The sequence below is a fragment of the Anomaloglossus baeobatrachus genome, unplaced genomic scaffold (assembly GCF_048569485.1).
Source record: "Anomaloglossus baeobatrachus isolate aAnoBae1 unplaced genomic scaffold, aAnoBae1.hap1 Scaffold_336, whole genome shotgun sequence".
NCBI lineage: Eukaryota > Metazoa > Chordata > Amphibia > Anura > Aromobatidae > Anomaloglossus > Anomaloglossus baeobatrachus.
Genome location: NW_027442736.1, coordinates 69,643 through 90,019, shown reverse-complemented (window position 1 = coordinate 90,019; position 20,377 = coordinate 69,643). Strand labels below are relative to the sequence as shown.

Below are 20,377 nucleotides of genomic sequence, written 5' to 3'. Positions count from 1 at the left end.
CTGCTTAACACGCAGAAGGTCCTGGGTTTAATCCCCAGTAAAAACCAGTCTGTTCTTGGTGTTGAAATAATACCCTATCCAACTGCAATACATGAAGTTCTTGGCTTTGTTGCCAAATGACGGGATGTTTTAGCTTCCATAACCAACAGAACTACGAATTTTTTTTTTCCTGGCAGTCAAATTTCGTCTCTAATTGCAATTACTTTGCAGGAATCACCGGTTTTAAAGTATGGTGGTCATCAAGTTTGCTTCATATGCAGAACGTTCTCGGTTCAATACCCAGTGAAACCAATCTGTTTTCGGTGTTATAGTAATTTCCTATTAACATGTAAAGTATGAAATTCTTGGTTTCGTTGCCAAATGACAATACATTTTGGCTTCTATCACAAGGAGAACTACGATTTTGGGTTTCTTTTTTATTGAACATTTTAGCAGAAAACATAATCCCATATTATAACAATCCTGTTTGTTTCAAAATTTATAGTTCCCATAAATACAAAAGCAAACGATTAAACTGTGTAGAAAAAAGTAACACATTCAATGTAAACTTCGATTTAAGCAATATCCCTTTGTAGGAATAAAACTGGTAAAATATGTAATAAAAATTGTAAATGTTTCATTACCAAAAACACTTTTCTTCAGCAATAAAAAGGCCCCATCAGTTACAATTCTGCTCTGCTTGCCAATACACAGTAATTTTCCAGAAGGTTTCATAGTGTAGTAGTCATCACATCTGCTTAACACTGGTTCAATCCCCAGTAAAAGCAATCTGTTCTTGGTGTTGAAATAATACCCTATCAAACTACAATATATGAAGTTCTTGGCTTTGTTGCCGAATGATGGGGTGTTTTGGCTTCCATCACCAACAGAACTAATAATTTTTTTCCCCTGGCTGTCAAAACTCGTTTTCAATTGCCATTGCTTTGAAGGATTTCACAGGTTTCATAGTGTAGTGGTCATCACGTCTGCTTCACACGCAGAAGGTCCTGGGTTCAATCTTTTTTATTGAACATTTTAGCAGAAAACATAATCCCATATTATAACAATCCTGTTTGTTTCAAAATTTATAGTTCCCATAAATACAAAAGCAAACGATTAAACTGTGTAGAAAAAAGTAACACATTCAATGTAATCTTCAATTTAAGCAATATCCCTTTGTAGGAATAAAACTGGTAAAATATGTAATAAAAATTGTAAATGTTTCATTACCAAAAACACTTTTCTTCAGCAATAAAAAAGCCCCGTCAGTTACAATTCTGCTCTGCTTGCTAATACATAGTAACTTTCCAGAAGGTTTCATAGTGTAGTAGTCATCACGTCTGCTTAACACTGGTTCAATCCCCAGTAAAAGCAATCTGTTCTTGGTGTTGAAATAATACCCTATCAAACTACAATATATGAAGTTCTTGGCTTTGTTGCCGAATGATGGGATGTTTTGGCTTCCATCACCAACAGAACTAATAATTTTTTTCCCCTGGCTGTCAAAACTCGTTTTCAATTGCCATTGCTTTGCAGGATTTCACAGGTTTCATAGTGTAGTGGTCATCACGTCTGCTTAACACGCAGAAGGTCCTGGGTTCAATCCCCAGTGAAACCAATCTGTTTTCGCTGTTGAAGTAATTTGCTATCAACCTGTAATATATAAAATTCTTGGTTTCGTTGCCAAATGACAATACATTTTGGCTTCCATCACAAAGAGAACTACTATTTTGGGTTCCTTTTTTATTGTCCATTTTAGCAGAAAACATAATCCCATATTATAAAAATCCTGTTTGTTTAAAAATATATAGTTCCCATAAATACAAAAGCAAACGACTAAACTGTGTAGAAAAAAGTAACACATTCAATGTAAACTTCAATTTAAGCAATATCCCTTTGTGGGAATAAAACTGGTAAAATATGTAATAAAAATTGTAAATGTTTCATTACCAAAAATACTTTCCTTCAGCAATAAAAAGGCCCTGTCAGTCACAATTCTGCTTTGCTAGCCAATACACAGTAACTTTTCATCAGGATGCATACTGTAGTGGTCATCATGTCTGCTTAACACGTAGAAGGTCATCACGTCTACTTAACATGCAGAAGGTCCTGGGTTTAATCCCCAGTAAAACCAGTCTGTTCTTGGTGTTGAAATAATACTCTATCCAACTGCAATACATGAAGTTCTTGGCTTTGTTGCCGAATGACGGGATGTTTTAGCTTCCATAACCAACAGAACTACGAATTTTTTTTTTTTCCTGACAGTCAAATTTCGTCTGTAATTGCCATTACTTTGCAGGAATCACAGGTTTTAAAGTGTGGTGGTCATCAAGTCTGCTTTATATGCAGAACGTTCTGGGTTCAATACCCAGTGAAACCATTCTGTTTTCGGTGTTGAAGTAATTTCCTATTAACCTGTAAAGTATAAAATTCTTGGTTTCGTTGCCAAATGACAATACATTTTGGCTTCTATCACAAGGAGAACTACGATTTTGGGTTTCTTTTTTATTGAACATTTTAGCAGAAAACATAATCCCATATTATCACAATCCTGTTTGTTTCAAAATTTATAGTTCCCATAAATACAAAAGCAAACGATTAAACTGTGTAGAAAAAAGTAACACATTCAATGTAATCTTCAATTTATGCAATATCCCTTTGTAGGAATAAAACTGGTAAAATATGTAATAAAAATTGGAAATGTTTCATTACCAAAAACACTTTTCTTCAGCAATAAAAAGGCCCCATCAGTTACAATTCTGCTCTGCTTGCCAATACACAGTAACTTTCCAGAAGGTTTCATAGTGTAGTAGTCATCACGTCTGCTTAACACTGGTTCAATCCCCAGTAAAAGCAATCTGTTCTTGATGTTGAAATAATACCCTATCAAACTACAATATATGAAGTTCTTGGCTTTGTTGCCGAATGATGGGGTGTTTTGGCTTCCATCACCAACAGAACTAATAATTTTTTTCCCCTGGCGGTCAAAACTCGTTTTCAATTGCCATTGCTTTGCAGGATTTCACAGGTTTCATAGTGTAGTGGTCATCACGTCTGCTTAACACGCAGAAGGTCCTGGGTTTAATCCCCAGTAAAACCAGTCTGTTCTTGGTGTTGAAATAATACCCTATCCAACTGCAATACATGAAGTTCTTGGCTTTGTTGCCGAATGACGGGATGTTTTAGCTTCCATAACCAACAGAACTACGAATTTTTTTTTTTTCCTGGCAGTCAAATTTCGTCTCTAATTGCCATTACTTTGCAGGAATCACAGGTTTTAATGTGTGGTGGTCATCAAGTCTGCTTCATATGCAGTACGTTCTGGGTTCAATACCCAGTGAAACCAATCTGTTTTCGGTGTTGAAGTAATTTCCTATCAACCTGTAAAGTATGAAATTCTTGGTTTCGTTGCCAAATGACAATACATTTTGGCTTCTATCACAAGGAGAACTACGATTTTGGGTTTCTTTTTTATTGAACATTTTAGCAGAAAACATAATCCCATATTATAACAATCCTGTTTGTTTCAAAATTTATAGTTCCCATAAATACAAAAGCAAACGATTAAACTGTGTAGAAAAAAGTAACACATTCAATGTAATCTTCAATTTAAGCAATATCCCTTTGTAGGAATAAAACTGGTAAAATATGTAATAAAAATTTTATATGTTTCATTACCAAAAACACTTTTCTTCAGCAATAAAAAGGCCCCATCAGTTACAATTCTGCTCTGCTTGCCAATACACAGTAACTTTCCAGAAGGTTTCATAGTGTAGTAGTCATCACTAGAGATGAGCGAACCGGTCCCGGTTCGGCTCGAGGTCGGTTCGCCGAACGGAGGTCCCGTTCAAGTTCGGTTCGACGAACCGAACTCGAACTGCCTAGGAAACAATGGCAGGCAATCACAAACACAGAAAAACACCTAGAAAACACCCTCAAAGGTGTCCAAAAGGTGACAAACAACTCAAACACATGGGAAAGTGACAAGGACATATACTCATGCGAAAGCAAAACAGCTGGACAAGGAAAAAGAGGAGGACACACAGATATAGGCATGGCACGCCCTTCTAAAGTCATGTAAAACACCGCAAGGTGACTCCAAGCGGAGTCTCCCTTTTTTCCAAAAATTGGGCCCCACACACACCCACCCTTCAGTGGCAGCAGTTGTGCCCCAGTTGTACACTTCACAGCTAGATTTGCATCAAGCACATTCAAAAATACGCCATTCTTATCTGTCCCCAGGATGACACCGGGGTAGGTAGCAAAGTCTTTCCTGATCCCAGCTCTGTTCATCTTGGCTTCTTTTAAAAACAATGTAAGCAAGGGTTACTCCAAGCGGAGTCTCCCTTTTTTTCCAAAAATTGGGCCCCACACACACCCACCCCTTCAGTGGCAGCAGTTGTGCCCCAGTTGTACACTTCACAGCTAGATTTGCATCAAGCACATTCAAAAATACGCCATTCTTATCCGTCCCCAGGATGACACCGGGGTAGGTAGCAAAGTCTTTCCTGATCCCAGCTCTGTTCATCTTGGCGTCTTTTAAAAACACATCAAGCAAGGGTTACTCCAAGCGGAGTCTCCCTTTTTTCCAAAAATTGGGCCCCACACACACCCACCCCTTCAGTGGCAGCAGTTGTGCCCCAGTTGTACACTTCACAGCTAGATTTGCATCAAGCACATTAAAAAATACGCCATTCTTATCCGTCCCCAGGATGACACCGGGGTAGGTAGCAAAGTCTTTCCTGATCCCAGCTCTGTTCATCTTGGCTTCTTTTAAAAACACATCAAGCAAGGGTTACTCCAAGCAGAGTCTCCCTTTTTTCCAAAAATTGGGCCCCACACACACCCACCCCTTCAGTGGCAGCAGTTGTGCCCCAGTTGTACACTTCACAGCTAGATTTGCATCAAGCACATTCAAAAATACGCCATTCTTATCCGTCCCCAGGATGACACCGGGGTAGGTAGCAAAGTCTTTCCTGATCCCAGCTCTGTTCATCTTGGCTTCTTTTAAAAACACAGCAAGCAAGGGTTACTCCAAGCCGAGTCTCCCTTTTTTCCAAAAATTGGGCCCCACACACACCCACCCCTTCAGTGGCAGCAGTTGTGCCCCAGTTGTACACTTCACAGCTAGATTTGCATCAAGCACATTCAAAAATACGCCATTCTTATACGTCCCCAGGATGACACCGGGGTAGGTAGCAAAGTCTTTCCTGATCCCAGCTCTGTTCATCTTGGCTTCTTTTAAAAACACAGCAAGCAAGGGTTACTCCAAGCGGAGTCTCCCTTTTTTCCAAAAATTGGGCCCCACACACACCCACCCCTTCAGTGGCAGCAGTTGTGCCCCAGTTGTACACTTCACAGCTAGATTTGCATCAAACACATTCAAAAATACGCCATTCTTATCCGTCCCCAGGATGACACCGGGGTAGGTAGCAAAGTCTTTCCTGATCCCAGCTCTGTTCATCTTGGCTTCTTTTAAAAACACAGCAAGCAAGGGTTACTCCAAGCGGAGTCTCCCTTTTTTCCAAAAATTGGGCCCCACACACACCCACCCCTTCAGTGGCAGCAGTTGTGCCCCAGTTGTACACTTCACAGCTAGATTTGCATCAAGCACATTCAAAAATACGCCATTCTTATACGTCCCCAGGATGACACCGGGGTAGGTAGCAAAGTCTTTCCTGATCCCAGCTCTGTTCATCTTGGCTTATTTTAAAAACACATCAAGCAAGGGTTACTCCAAGCGGAGTCTCCCTTTTTTCCAAAAATTGGGCCACACAGACACCCCATCAGTGGCAGCACTTGTGCCCTAGTTGCAAACAGGATGTTTTGATTTGCATCAAGCACATTCCAAATCCACAAGCATTTACTCTCCCCAGGATGACACAGGGGTAGTAAATTCCTTCTGGATCCATGACTTTTTCATTTTGATGAACGTCAGTCTGTCCACATTGTCACTGGACAGACGCGTGCGCTTATCTGTCAGCACACACCCAGCAGCACTGAAGACACGTTCAGAGACAGCGCTGGCAGCTGGACACGACAAAATCTCCAAGGCGTAACTGGAGAGCTCTGGCCATTTTTCTAGATTTGAAGCCCAAAAGGAGCAAGGCTCCATTTGCAAAGTCATGGCATCGATGTTCATTTGGAGATACTCCTGTATCATCCTCTCCAGCCGTTGACTATGTGTCAGACTTGTTGTCTCTGGTGGCCTTGCAAAAGAGGATCTAAAAAAATTATGAAAAGATTCCATAAAATTGCTGTTACCAGCACCAGATATGGTCCTACTGGTACGGGTAGACTGTTGAAGATGACGAGACCGTCCCATGTTTGTCAAGTTACAACTGGGAGATTCCCTCCCTGCACCTGCACGGTTGTTTGGTGGAAAAGCCGAGATAAGATCGAGTAACAGCTTCTGCTGATACTCCTGCATACGTGCGTCCCTTTCTATGGCTGGAATTATGTCACAAAATTTGGACTTGTACCGGGGATCTAATAGTGTGGCAATCCAGTAGTCATCATCACTTCTAATTTTGACAATACGACTGTCATGTTGGAGGTAGTGCAACAAAAAGGCACTCATGTGTCTTGCGCAGCCATGCGGACCAAGTCCACGCTGTGTTTGTGGCATAGAGGTGCTACCCGTTCTTTCTTCCTCTGACATCTCCCCCCAACCTCTTTCAACTGAAATTTGACCAAGGTCTCCCTCATCCGCTGAGTCTTCCATGTCCATGGACAGTTCGTCCTCCATTTCTTCATGTTCTCCTGCACCTTGCTCAACATTTCGCCTGCTACTATGCGCCTTTGTCGATCCCTGTCCCCCATGGTCCCATGCCTGCTGCGTTGGTGATGATGAACGTCTGGACCTTGGTGATGTTGTTGTCACTTGCGACATGAAATCCTCCTGTAGTTCCTCCCCTTCATGTTGTCCCACCCCCTGACTCCGAATAGTGTTTAGCGTGTGCTCCAGCATGTAAATGACTGGAATCGTCATGCTGATAATGGCATTGTCAGCGCTAAACATATTCGTCGCCATGTCGAAACTGTGCAGAAGGGTGCATAGGTCCTTGATCTGAGACCACTCCATCAGGGTGATCTGCCCCACCTCTGCATCTCGTTGGCCCAGGCTATACGTCATGACGTATTGCACCAGGGCTCTGCGGTGCTGCCACAGTCGCTGTAACATGTGGAGAGTTGAATTCCAGCGTGTCGCCACATCGCATTTCAGGCGATGAACCGGCAGGCCGAAAGACTTCTGGAGCGATGCAAGTCGCTCAGCTGCGGCGCTTGAACGGCGGAAGTGAGCAGACAGTTTTCGTGCCCTGTTCAGAAGGCCATCTAGGCCGGGATAGTGTGTTAAAAATTGCTGGACGACAAGGTTCAACACGTGAGCCATACAAGGTACGTGTGTCACCTTGCCCAGGCGAAGGGCCGCACCCAGGTTTGCAGCATTGTCGCACACGGCCTTACCAGGCTGCAGGTTGAGTGGAGACAACCATTTATTAAACTCGGACCGCAGAGCTGACCACAACTCCTCAGCTGTGTGACTCTTATTCCCAAGACATGTCAAGCTAAAGACCGCCTGATGCCGTTGCGCTCTGCTGCCAGCATAGTAATGAGGGGTGCGTGATTCCTTCTGCGCAGTGAGAACGCTGGTGGCCTGACCAGGCAGGCTTGGGGCGGAGGTGGAGGACTCAGATGAGGTGGAGGATGCAGAAGCAGTGGCGGAACTTGGACAGACAGAGGATTGACACACAAGTCGTGGGGACGGCAAGACTTGTGCAGCAGACCCTTCACCATCTATCACCATAGTTACCCAGTGCCCAGTCAGCGACATGTAACGTCCCTGTCCATGCTTACTGGTCCAAGTATCGGTGGTGAAATGCACCCGTTCACACACAGAGTTTCTCAAGGAAGCGGTGATGTTGTGTGCGACATGCTGGTGTAGCGCGGGCACACCTTTCTTAGAGAAGTAGTGGCGACTAGGCATCTGGTACTGGGGCACAGCGACAGACATAAGGTCTCTAAAATCCTGTGTGTCCACTAGGCGGAAAGGCAGCATTTCGGTAGCCAACAGCTTACAGAGGGATAGAGTCAACCTCTTAGCTTTGTCATGGGTCGCAGGAAGTGGCCTTTTATTTGACCACATCTGAGGGACAGAGATCTGGCTGCTGTGTGTAGACGGTGTTGAGTAGGGTGTCCCTGGAAAAATGCAGGTTTGTGAGGAAAGTGCAGGCGGAGACATGATGTTGCCTTCATCCAACGTTGGTGCTATCGATGTCTGAGAGAGCTGTACACACTCACTTGTTTCCCCTTCCAAACCAACTGACGACCTACCAAGCAAACTGCCTGTTGCGGTTACAGTGGTGGAAGTTGTGCGTGGAAAAACAGGTGTGACAGCTGTCCCCACAGTCCTAGAAGATGAAGAGCGCGCGGATGCACTGGAAGGGGCAGGCGGTGGATGGTTCGCTCCGCTAGGCCGCATTGCAGCACGGTGAGCTTCCCACCGGGACCTATGATATTTATTCATGTGACGATTCATGGAAGAAGTTGTCAAACTGCTGAGGTTTTGACCTCTACTAAGAGAATCATGACAAAGTTTACATATCACATAATTTGGGCGATCTTTTTCTATGTCAAAAAAGGACCAGGCTAGGCAAGGCTTAGAGGCCATGCGACCTGTTGATCCACCACGAATAATGCTCAGAGGCAGAGTGGTGGCTGAGGATGCAGTTGTAGACGTGCTACCAGTGCTCCGACTCTGTCCAGGAAGGCGCAAGGTAACTTCGTTGTCGGTTGCATCCTCCTCCACCGCCTCTGTTGACCTCCTCGAGTGCCTGACTGGGGGTTGACAGTAGGTGGGATCTAGAACTTCATCATCAATTGTTGTGTTTGCACTCCCCTCCCCCTCAGACCGAGCCTCTTCTTGCCCTGACCGAAAATTTAAGTTGTCATCCCAATTGGGTATCTGCGTCTCATCTTCATCAGAATGTTCCTCATTGTCTATAACCACAGGTGTTACAGTTTGTGACAAAGGGTCAACATTATGCTCAGAAACTTGTTCCTCACGGCCTGAATCCGAGTCACAAAGGTTCTGGGCATCACTGCAGACCATTTCCTAATCTGTACTCACTGTAGCTTGGGAGCAGACCTCTGATTCCCAGGCTATAGTGTGACTGAACAGCTCTGCAGACTCAGCCATCTCAGTTCCACCATACTGTGCAGGGCTGATGGAGACTTCAGAGCTGGGAGAAATCAAGTGTGATTGGGATGACAACTCAGAGGACTGGTGTTTTTTGGATGCGGTACTTGAAGTGGCTGAGAGGGCACTTGTTGGACCACTTGAGATCCATTCAAGCATTTTCCTTTTTTGCCCATCATCTACCTTTCTTCCTGTTGTTCGTGTCCGTAAAAAAGGGAGCACATCGGATTGTCCATGGTAAATAGTAGACATCTTACTTTTGCTGGTAGAGGGTCTATCTTCAGCAGAGGATAATGGAGCTTTGCCACCTTCCCCACGGACAAAACCTTTTTTGCCTTTTCCACCACGCCTCTTCCCCTGTCCACCAGCATCTGTCATTTTGCCACTCATGTTGATTGCGACAAGATTGTGGACTGAAAATGTGATAGTAAAAATTGAGAGGTGGTGTAGATTGCAGTGGTGGTCTAGCTTTATTAACAGCAGAATAATAAAGAATAAATATCCCTGACAATGCAACTACAGGCCTTAAACTGGCAGCAAAAATTGCTAGTCTAATGGCTTAGTTATAATGAGTTGGAGTGTGCAATGCAGGCAGACGCGCTCTGCAAATGTCTTTGCACTAGTGGGACTATAGCAAAGTCCAATAGCCACAGATAGGATGCCACTAGGTACACTGAGTGTTTGCTAGTATAATGGCTTAGTTATAATGAGTTGGAGTGTGCAATGCAGGCAGACGCGCTCTGCAAATGTCTTTGCACTAGTGGGACTATAGCAAAGTCCAATAGCCACAGATAGGATGCCACTAGGTACACTGAGTGTTTGCTAGTATAATGGCTTAGTTATAATGAGTTGGAGTGTGCAATGCAGGCAGACGCGCTCTGCAAATGTCTTTGCACTAGTGGGACTATAGCAAAGTCCAATAGCCACAGATAGGATGCCACTAGGTACACTGAGTGTTTGCTAGTATAATGGCTTAGTTATAATGAGTTGGAGTGTGCAATGCAGGCAGACGCGCTCTGCAAATGTCTTTGCACTAGTGGGACTATAGCAAAGTCCAATAGCCACAGATAGGATGCCACTAGGTACACTGAGTGTTTGCTAGTATAATGGCTTAGTTATAATGAGTTGGAGTGTGCAATGCAGGCAGACGCGCTCTGCAAATGTCTTTGCACTAGTGGGACTATAGCAAAGTCCAATAGCCACAGATAGGATGCCACTAGGTACACTGAGTGTTTGCTAGTATAATGGCTTAGTTATCATGAGTTGGAGTGTGCAATGCAGGCAGACGCGCTCTGCAAATGTCTTTGCACTAGTGGGACTATAGCAAAGTCCAATAGCCACAGATAGGATGTCACTAGGTACACTGAGTGTTTGCTAGTATAATGGCTTAGTTATAATGAGTTGGAGTGTGCAATGCAGGCAGACGCGCTCTGCAAATGTCTTTGCACTAGTGGGACTATAGCAAAGTCCAATAGCCACAGATAGGATGCCACTAGGTACACTGAGTGTTTGCTAGTATAATGGCTTAGTTATAATGAGTTGGAGTGTGCAATGCAGGCAGACGCGCTCTGCAAATGTCTTTGCACTAGTGGGACTATAGCAAAGTCCAATAGCCACAGATAGGATGCCACTAGGTACACTGAGTGTTTGCTAGTATAATGGCTTAGTTATAATGAGTTGGAGTGTGCAATGCAGGCAGACGCGCTCTGCAAATGTCTTTGCACTAGTGGGACTATAGCAAAGTCCAATAGCCACAGATAGGATGCCACTAGGTACACTGAGTGTTTGCTAGTATAATGGCTTAGTTATCATGAGTTGGAGTGTGCAATGCAGGCAGACGCGCTCTGCAAATGTCTTTGCACTAGTGGGACTATAGCAAAGTCCAATAGCCACAGATAGGATGCCACTAGGTACACTGAGTGTTTGCTAGTATAATGGCTTAGTTATAATAAGTTGGAGTGTGCAATGCAGGCAGACGCGCTCTGCAAATGTCTTTGCACTAGTGGGACTATAGCAAAGTCCAATAGCCACAGATAGGATGCCACTAGGTACACTGAGTGTTTGCTAGTATAATGGCTTAGTTATAATGAGTTGGAGTGTGCAATGCAGGCAGACGCGCTCTGCAAATGTCTTTGCACTAGTGGGACTATAGCAAAGTCCAATAGCCACAGATAGGATGCCACTAGGTACACTGAGTGTTTGCTAGTATAATGGCTTAGTTATAATGAGTTGGAGTGTGCAATGCAGGCAGACGCGCTCTGCAAATGTCTTTGCACTAGTGGGACTATAGCAAAGTCCAATAGCCACGTATAGGATGCCACTAGGTACACTGAGTGTTTGCTAGTATAATGGCTTAGTTATAATGAGTTGGAGTGTGCAATGCAGGCAGACGCGCTCTGCAAATGTCTTTGCACTAGTGGGACTATAGCAAAGTCCAATAGCCACAGATAGGATGCCACTAGGTACACTGAGTGTTTGCTAGTATAATGGCTTAGTTATAATGAGTTGGAGTGTGCAATGCAGGCAGACGCGCTCTGCAAATGTCTTTGCACTAGTGGGACTATAGCAAAGTCCAATAGCCATGTATAGGATGCCACTAGGTACACTGAGTGTTTGCTAGTATAATGGCTTAGTTATCATGAGTTGGAGTGTGCAATGCAGGCAGACGCGCTTTGCAAATGTCTTTGCACTAGTGGGACTATAGCAAAGTCCAATAGCCACAGATAGGATGCCACTAGGTACACTGAGTGTTTGCTAGTATAATGGCTTAGTTATCATGAGTTGGAGTGTGCAATGCAGGCAGACGCGCTCTGCAAATGTCTTTGCACTAATGGGACTATAGCAAAGTCCAATAGCCACAGATAGGATGCCACTAGGTACACTGAGTGTTTGCTAGTATAATGGCTTAGTTATAATGAGTTGGAGTGTGCAATGCAGGCAGACGCGCTCTGCAAATGTCTTTGCACTAGTGGGACTATAGCAAAGTCCAATAGCCACAGATAGGATGCCACTAGGTACACTGAGTGTTTGCTAGTATAATGGCTTAGTTATAATGAGTTGGAGTGTGCAATGCAGGCAGACGCGCTCTGCAAATGTCTTTGCACTAGTGGGACTATAGCAAAGTCCAATAGCCACAGATAGGATGCCACTAGGTACACTGAGTGTTTGCTAGTATAATGGCTTAGTTATAATGAGTTGGAGTGTGCAATGCAGGCAGACGCGCTCTGCAAATGTCTTTGCACTAGTGGGACTATAGCAAAGTCCAATAGCCACAGATAGGATGCCACTAGGTACACTGAGTGTTTGCTAGTATAATGGCTTAGTTATCATGAGTTGGAGTGTGCAATGCAGGCAGACGCGCTCTGCAAATGTCTTTGCACTAGTGGGACTATAGCAAAGTCCAATAGCCACAGATAGGATGCCACTAGGTACACTGAGTGTTTGCTAGTATAATGGCTTAGTTATAATAAGTTGGAGTGTGCAATGCAGGCAGACGCGCTCTGCAAATGTCTTTGCACTAGTGGGACTATAGCAAAGTCCAATAGCCACAGATAGGATGCCACTAGGTACACTGAGTGTTTGCTAGTATAATGGCTTAGTTATAATGAGTTGGAGTGTGCAATGCAGGCAGACGCGCTCTGCAAATGTCTTTGCACTAGTGGGACTATAGCAAAGTCCAATAGCCACAGATAGGATGCCACTAGGTACACTGAGTGTTTGCTAGTATAATGGCTTAGTTATAATGAGTTGGAGTGTGCAATGCAGGCAGACGCGCTCTGCAAATGTCTTTGCACTAGTGGGACTATAGCAAAGTCCAATAGCCATGTATAGGATGCCACTAGGTACACTGAGTGTTTGCTAGTATAATGGCTTAGTTATCATGAGTTGGAGTGTGCAATGCAGGCAGACGCGCTCTGCAAATGTCTTTGCACTAGTGGGACTATAGCAAAGTCCAATAGCCACAGATAGGATGCCACTAGGTACACTGAGTGTTTGCTAGTATAATGGCTTAGTTATCATGAGTTGGAGTGTGCAATGCAGGCAGACGCGCTCTGCAAATGTCTTTGCACTAATGGGACTATAGCAAAGTCCAATAGCCACAGATAGGATGCCACTAGGTACACTGAGTGTTTGCTAGTATAATGGCTTAGTTATAATGAGTTGGAGTGTGCAATGCAGGCAGACGCGCTCTGCAAATGTCTTTGCACTAGTGGGACTATAGCAAAGTCCAATAGCCACAGATAGGATGCCACTAGGTACACTGAGTGTTTGCTAGTATAATGGCTTAGTTATAATGAGTTGGAGTGTGCAATGCAGGCAGACGCGCTCTGCAAATGTCTTTGCACTAGTGGGACTATAGCAAAGTCCAATAGCCACAGATAGGATGCCACTAGGTACACTGAGTGTTTGCTAGTATAATGGCTTAGTTATAATGAGTTGGAGTGTGCAATGCAGGCAGACGCGCTCTGCAAATGTCTTTGCACTAGTGGGACTATAGCAAAGTCCAATAGCCACGTATAGGATGCCACTAGGTACACTGAGTGTTTGCTAGTATAATGGCTTAGTTATCATGAGTTGGAGTGTGCAATGCAGGCAGACGCGCTCTGCAAATGTCTTTGCACTAGTGGGACTATAGCAAAGTCCAATAGCCACAGATAGGATGCCACTAGGTACACTGAGTGTTTGCTAGTATAATGGCTTAGTTATCATGAGTTGGAGTGTGCAATGCAGGCAGACGCGCTCTGCAAATGTCTTTGCACTAGTGGGACTATAGCAAAGTCCAATAGCCACAGATAGGATGCCACTAGGTACACTGAGTGTTTGCTAGTATAATGGCTTAGTTATAATGAGTTGGAGTGTGCAATGCAGGCAGACGCGCTCTGCAAATGTCTTTGCACTAGTGGGACTATAGCAAAGTCCAATAGCCACGTATAGGATGCCACTAGGTACACTGAGTGTTTGCTAGTATAATGGCTTAGTTATCATGAGTTGGAGTGTGCAATGCAGGCAGACGCGCTCTGCAAATGTCTTTGCACTAGTGGGACTATAGCAAAGTCCAATAGTCACAGATAGGATGCCACTAGGTACACTGAGTGTTTGCTAGTATAATGGCTTAGTTATGAGTTGGAGTGTGCAATGCAGGCAGACGCGCTTTGCAAATGTCTTTGCACTAGTGGGACTATAGCAAAGTCCAATAGCCACAGATAGGATGCCACTAGGTACACTGAGTGTTTGCTAGTATAATGGCTTAGTTATAATGAGTTGGAGTGTGCAATGCAGGCAGACGCGCTCTGCAAATGTCTTTGCACTAGTGGGACTATAACAAAGTCCAATAGCCACAGATAGGATGCCACTAGGTACACTGAGTGTTTGCTGGTATAATGGCTTAGTTATCATGAGTTGGAGTGTGCAATGCAGGCAGACGCGCTCTGCAAATGTCTTTGCACTAGTGGGACTATAGCAAAGTCCAATAGCCACAGATAGGATGCCACTAGGTACACTGAGTGTTTGCTAGTATAATGGCTTAGTTATAATGAGTTGGAGTGTGCAATGCAGGCAGACGCGCTCTGCAAATGTCTTTGCACTAGTGGGACTATAGCAAAGTCCAATAGCCACGTATAGGATGCCACTAGGTACACTGAGTGTTTGCTAGTATAATGGCTTAGTTATCATGAGTTGGAGTGTGCAATGCAGGCAGACGCGCTCTGCAAATGTCTTTGCACTAGTGGGACTATAGCAAAGTCCAATAGTCACAGATAGGATGCCACTAGGTACACTGAGTGTTTGCTAGTATAATGGCTTAGTTATGAGTTGGAGTGTGCAATGCAGGCAGACGCGCTTTGCAAATGTCTTTGCACTAGTGGGACTATAGCAAAGTCCAATAGCCACAGATAGGATGCCACTAGGTACACTGAGTGTTTGCTAGTATAATGGCTTAGTTATAATGAGTTGGAGTGTGCAATGCAGGCAGACGCGCTCTGCAAATGTCTTTGCACTAGTGGGACTATAGCAAAGTCCAATAGCCACGTATAGGATGCCACTAGTACACTGAGTGTTTGCTAGTATAATGGCTTAGTTATAATGAGTTGGAGTGTGCAATGCAGGCAGACGCGCTCTGCAAATGTCTTTGCACTAGTGGGACTATAGCAAAGTCCAATAGCCACAGATAGGATGCCACTAGGTACACTGAGTGTTTGCTAGTATAATGGCTTAGTTATAATGAGTTGGAGTGTGCAATGCAGGCAGACGCGCTCTGCAAATGTCTTTGCACTAGTGGGACTATAGCAAAGTCCAATAGCCACAGATAGGATGCCACTAGGTACACTGAGTGTTTGCTAGTATAATGGCTTAGTTATAATGAGTTGGAGTGTGCAATGCAGGCAGACGCGCTCTGCAAATGTCTTTGCACTAGTGGGACTATAGCAAAGTCCAATAGCCACAGATAGGATGCCACTAGGTACACTGAGTGTTTGCTAGTATAATGGCTTAGTTATCATGAGTTGGAGTGTGCAATGCAGGCAGACGCGCTCTGCAAATGTCTTTGCACTAGTGGGACTATAGCAAAGTCCAATAGCCACAGATAGGATGCCACTAGGTACACTGAGTGTTTGCTAGTATAATGGCTTAGTTATAATAAGTTGGAGTGTGCAATGCAGGCAGACGCGCTCTGCAAATGTCTTTGCACTAGTGGGACTATAGCAAAGTCCAATAGCCACAGATAGGATGCCACTAGGTACACTGAGTGTTTGCTAGTATAATGGCTTAGTTATAATGAGTTGGAGTGTGCAATGCAGGCAGACGCGCTCTGCAAATGTCTTTGCACTAGTGGGACTATAGCAAAGTCCAATAGCCACAGATAGGATGCCACTAGGTACACTGAGTGTTTGCTAGTATAATGGCTTAGTTATAATGAGTTGGAGTGTGCAATGCAGGCAGACGCGCTCTGCAAATGTCTTTGCACTAGTGGGACTATAGCAAAGTCCAATAGCCACGTATAGGATGCCACTAGGTACACTGAGTGTTTGCTAGTATAATGGCTTAGTTATAATGAGTTGGAGTGTGCAATGCAGGCAGACGCGCTCTGCAAATGTCTTTGCACTAGTGGGACTATAGCAAAGTCCAATAGCCACAGATAGGATGCCACTAGGTACACTGAGTGTTTGCTAGTATAATGGCTTAGTTATAATGAGTTGGAGTGTGCAATGCAGGCAGACGCGCTCTGCAAATGTCTTTGCACTAGTGGGACTATAGCAAAGTCCAATAGCCATGTATAGGATGCCACTAGGTACACTGAGTGTTTGCTAGTATAATGGCTTAGTTATCATGAGTTGGAGTGTGCAATGCAGGCAGACGCGCTCTGCAAATGTCTTTGCACTAGTGGGACTATAGCAAAGTCCAATAGCCACAGATAGGATGCCACTAGGTACACTGAGTGTTTGCTAGTATAATGGCTTAGTTATCATGAGTTGGAGTGTGCAATGCAGGCAGACGCGCTCTGCAAATGTCTTTGCACTAATGGGACTATAGCAAAGTCCAATAGCCACAGATAGGATGCCACTAGGTACACTGAGTGTTTGCTAGTATAATGGCTTAGTTATAATGAGTTGGAGTGTGCAATGCAGGCAGACGCGCTCTGCAAATGTCTTTGCACTAGTGGGACTATAGCAAAGTCCAATAGCCACAGATAGGATGCCACTAGGTACACTGAGTGTTTGCTAGTATAATGGCTTAGTTATAATGAGTTGGAGTGTGCAATGCAGGCAGACGCGCTCTGCAAATGTCTTTGCACTAGTGGGACTATAGCAAAGTCCAATAGCCACAGATAGGATGCCACTAGGTACACTGAGTGTTTGCTAGTATAATGGCTTAGTTATAATGAGTTGGAGTGTGCAATGCAGGCAGACGCGCTCTGCAAATGTCTTTGCACTAGTGGGACTATAGCAAAGTCCAATAGCCACGTATAGGATGCCACTAGGTACACTGAGTGTTTGCTAGTATAATGGCTTAGTTATCATGAGTTGGAGTGTGCAATGCAGGCAGACGCGCTCTGCAAATGTCTTTGCACTAGTGGGACTATAGCAAAGTCCAATAGCCACAGATAGGATGCCACTAGGTACACTGAGTGTTTGCTAGTATAATGGCTTAGTTATAATGAGTTGGAGTGTGCAATGCAGGCAGACGCGCTCTGCAAATGTCTTTGCACTAGTGGGACTATAGCAAAGTCCAATAGCCACAGATAGGATGCCACTAGGTACACTGAGTGTTTGCTAGTATAATGGCTTAGTTATCATGAGTTGGAGTGTGCAATGCAGGCAGACGCGCTCTGCAAATGTCTTTGCACTAGTGGGACTATAGCAAAGTCCAATAGCCACAGATAGGATGCCACTAGGTACACTGAGTGTTTGCTAGTATAATGGCTTAGTTATAATGAGTTGGAGTGTGCAATGCAGGCAGACGCGCTCTGCAAATGTCTTTGCACTAGTGGGACTATAGCAAAGTCCAATAGCCACGTATAGGATGCCACTAGGTACACTGAGTGTTTGCTAGTATAATGGCTTAGTTATCATGAGTTGGAGTGTGCAATGCAGGCAGACGCGCTCTGCAAATGTCTTTGCACTAGTGGGACTATAGCAAAGTCCAATAGTCACAGATAGGATGCCACTAGGTACACTGAGTGTTTGCTAGTATAATGGCTTAGTTATGAGTTGGAGTGTGCAATGCAGGCAGACGCGCTTTGCAAATGTCTTTGCACTAGTGGGACTATAGCAAAGTCCAATAGACACAGATAGGATGCCACTAGGTACACTGAGTGTTTGCTAGTATAATGGCTTAGTTATAATGAGTTGGAGTGTGCAATGCAGGCAGACGCGCTCTGCAAATGTCTTTGCACTAGTGGGACTATAGCAAAGTCCAATAGCCACAGATAGGATGCCACTAGGTACACTGAGTGTTTGCTGGTATAATGGCTTAGTTATCATGAGTTGGAGTGTGCAATGCAGGCAGACGCGCTCTGCAAATGTCTTTGCACTAGTGGGACTATAGCAAAGTCCAATAGCCACAGATAGGATGCCACTAGGTACACTGAGTGTTTGCTAGTATAATGGCTTAGTTATAATGAGTTGGAGTGTGCAATGCAGGCAGACGCGCTCTGCAAATGTCTTTGCACTAGTGGGACTATAGCAAAGTCCAATAGCCACGTATAGGATGCCACTAGGTACACTGAGTGTTTGCTAGTATAATGGCTTAGTTATCATGAGTTGGAGTGTGCAATGCAGGCAGACGCGCTCTGCAAATGTCTTTGCACTAGTGGGACTATAGCAAAGTCCAATAGTCACAGATAGGATGCCACTAGGTACACTGAGTGTTTGCTAGTATAATGGCTTAGTTATGAGTTGGAGTGTGCAATGCAGGCAGACGCGCTTTGCAAATGTCTTTGCACTAGTGGGACTATAGCAAAGTCCAATAGCCACAGATAGGATGCCACTAGGTACACTGAGTGTTTGCTAGTATAATGGCTTAGTTATAATGAGTTGGAGTGTGCAATGCAGGCAGACGCGCTCTGCAAATGTCTTTGCACTAGTGGGACTATAGCAAAGTCCAATAGCCACGTATAGGATGCCACTAGTACACTGAGTGTTTGCTAGTATAATGGCTTAGTTATAATGAGTTGGAGTGTGCAATGCAGGCAGACGCGCTCTGCAAATGTCTTTGCACTAGTGGGACTATAGCAAAGTCCAATAGCCACAGATAGGATGCCACTAGGTACACTGAGTGTTTGCTAGTATAATGGCTTAGTTATAATGAGTTGGAGTGTGCAATGCAGGCAGACGCGCTCTGCAAATGTCTTTGCACTAGTGGGACTATAGCAAAGTCCAATAGCCACGTATAGGATGCCACTAGGTACACTGAGTGTTTGCTAGTATAATGGCTTAGTTATAATGAGTTGGAGTGTGCAATGCAGGCAGACGCGCTCTGCAAATGTCTTTGCACTAGTGGGACTATAGCAAAGTCCAATAGCCACAGATAGGATGCCACTAGGTACACTGAGTGTTTGCTAGTATAATGGCTTAGTTATAATGAGTTGGAGTGTGCAATGCAGGCAGACGCGCTCTGCAAATGTCTTTGCACTAGTGGGACTATAGCAAAGTCCAATAGCCACGTATAGGATGCCACTAGGTACACTGAGTGTTTGCTAGTATAATGGCTTAGTTATCATGAGTTGGAGTGTGCAATGCAGGCAGACGCGCTCTGCAAATGTCTTTGCACTAGTGGGACTATAGCAAAGTCCAATAGCCACAGATAGGATGCCACTAGGTACACTGAGTGTTTGCTAGTATAATGGCTTAGTTATAATGAGTTGGAGTGTGCAATGCAGGCAGACGCGCTCTGCAAATGTCTTTGCACTAGTGGGACTATAGCAAAGTCCAATAGCCACAGATAGGATGCCACTAGGTACACTGAGTGTTTGCTAGTATAATGGCTTAGTTATAATGAGTTGGAGTGTGCAATGCAGGCAGACGCGCTCTGCAAATGTCTTTGCACTAGTGGGACTATAGCAAAGTCCAATAGCCACGTAAAGGATGCCACTAGGTACACTGAGTGTTTGCTAGTATAATGGCTTAGTTATAATGAGTTGGAGTGTGCAATGCAGGCAGACGCGCTCTGCAAATGTCTTTGCACTAGTGGGACTATAGCAAAGTCCAATAGCCACAGATAGGATGCCACTAGGTACACTGAGTGTTTGCTAGTATAATGGCTTAGTTATCATGAGTTGGAGTGTGCAATGCAGGCAGACGCGCTCTACAAATGTCTTTGCACTAGTGGGACTATAGCAAAGTCCAATAGCCACGTATAGGATGCCACTAGGTACACTGAGTGTTTGCTAGTATAAGGGCTTAGTTATCATGAGTTGGAGTGTGCAATGCAGGCAGACGCGCTCTGCAAATGTCTTTGCACTAGTGGGACTATAGCAAAGTCCAATAGCCACAGATAGGATGCCACTAGGTACACTGAGTGTTTGCTAGTATAATGGCTTAGTTATAATGAGTTGGAGTGTGCAATGCAGGCAGACGCGCTCTGCAAATGTCTTTGCACTAGTGGGACTATAGCAAAGTCCAATAGCCACAGATAGGATGCCACTAGGTACACTGAGTGTTTGCTAGTATAATGGCTTAGTTATAATGAGTTGGAGTGTGCAAT

At 44.4% G+C, this 20,377-nt stretch overlaps 1 non-coding gene across 1 annotated transcript; it reads left to right on the top strand.

Annotated features, from left to right (window-relative positions):
• Positions 1 to 1,524: 1,524 nt before the first annotated feature.
• Positions 1,525 to 1,597, top strand: TRNAV-AAC (transfer RNA valine (anticodon AAC)). Its single transcript has one exon. It is a non-coding gene; the product is annotated as a tRNA-Val (tRNA).
• Positions 1,598 to 20,377: the final 18,780 nt, after the last annotated feature.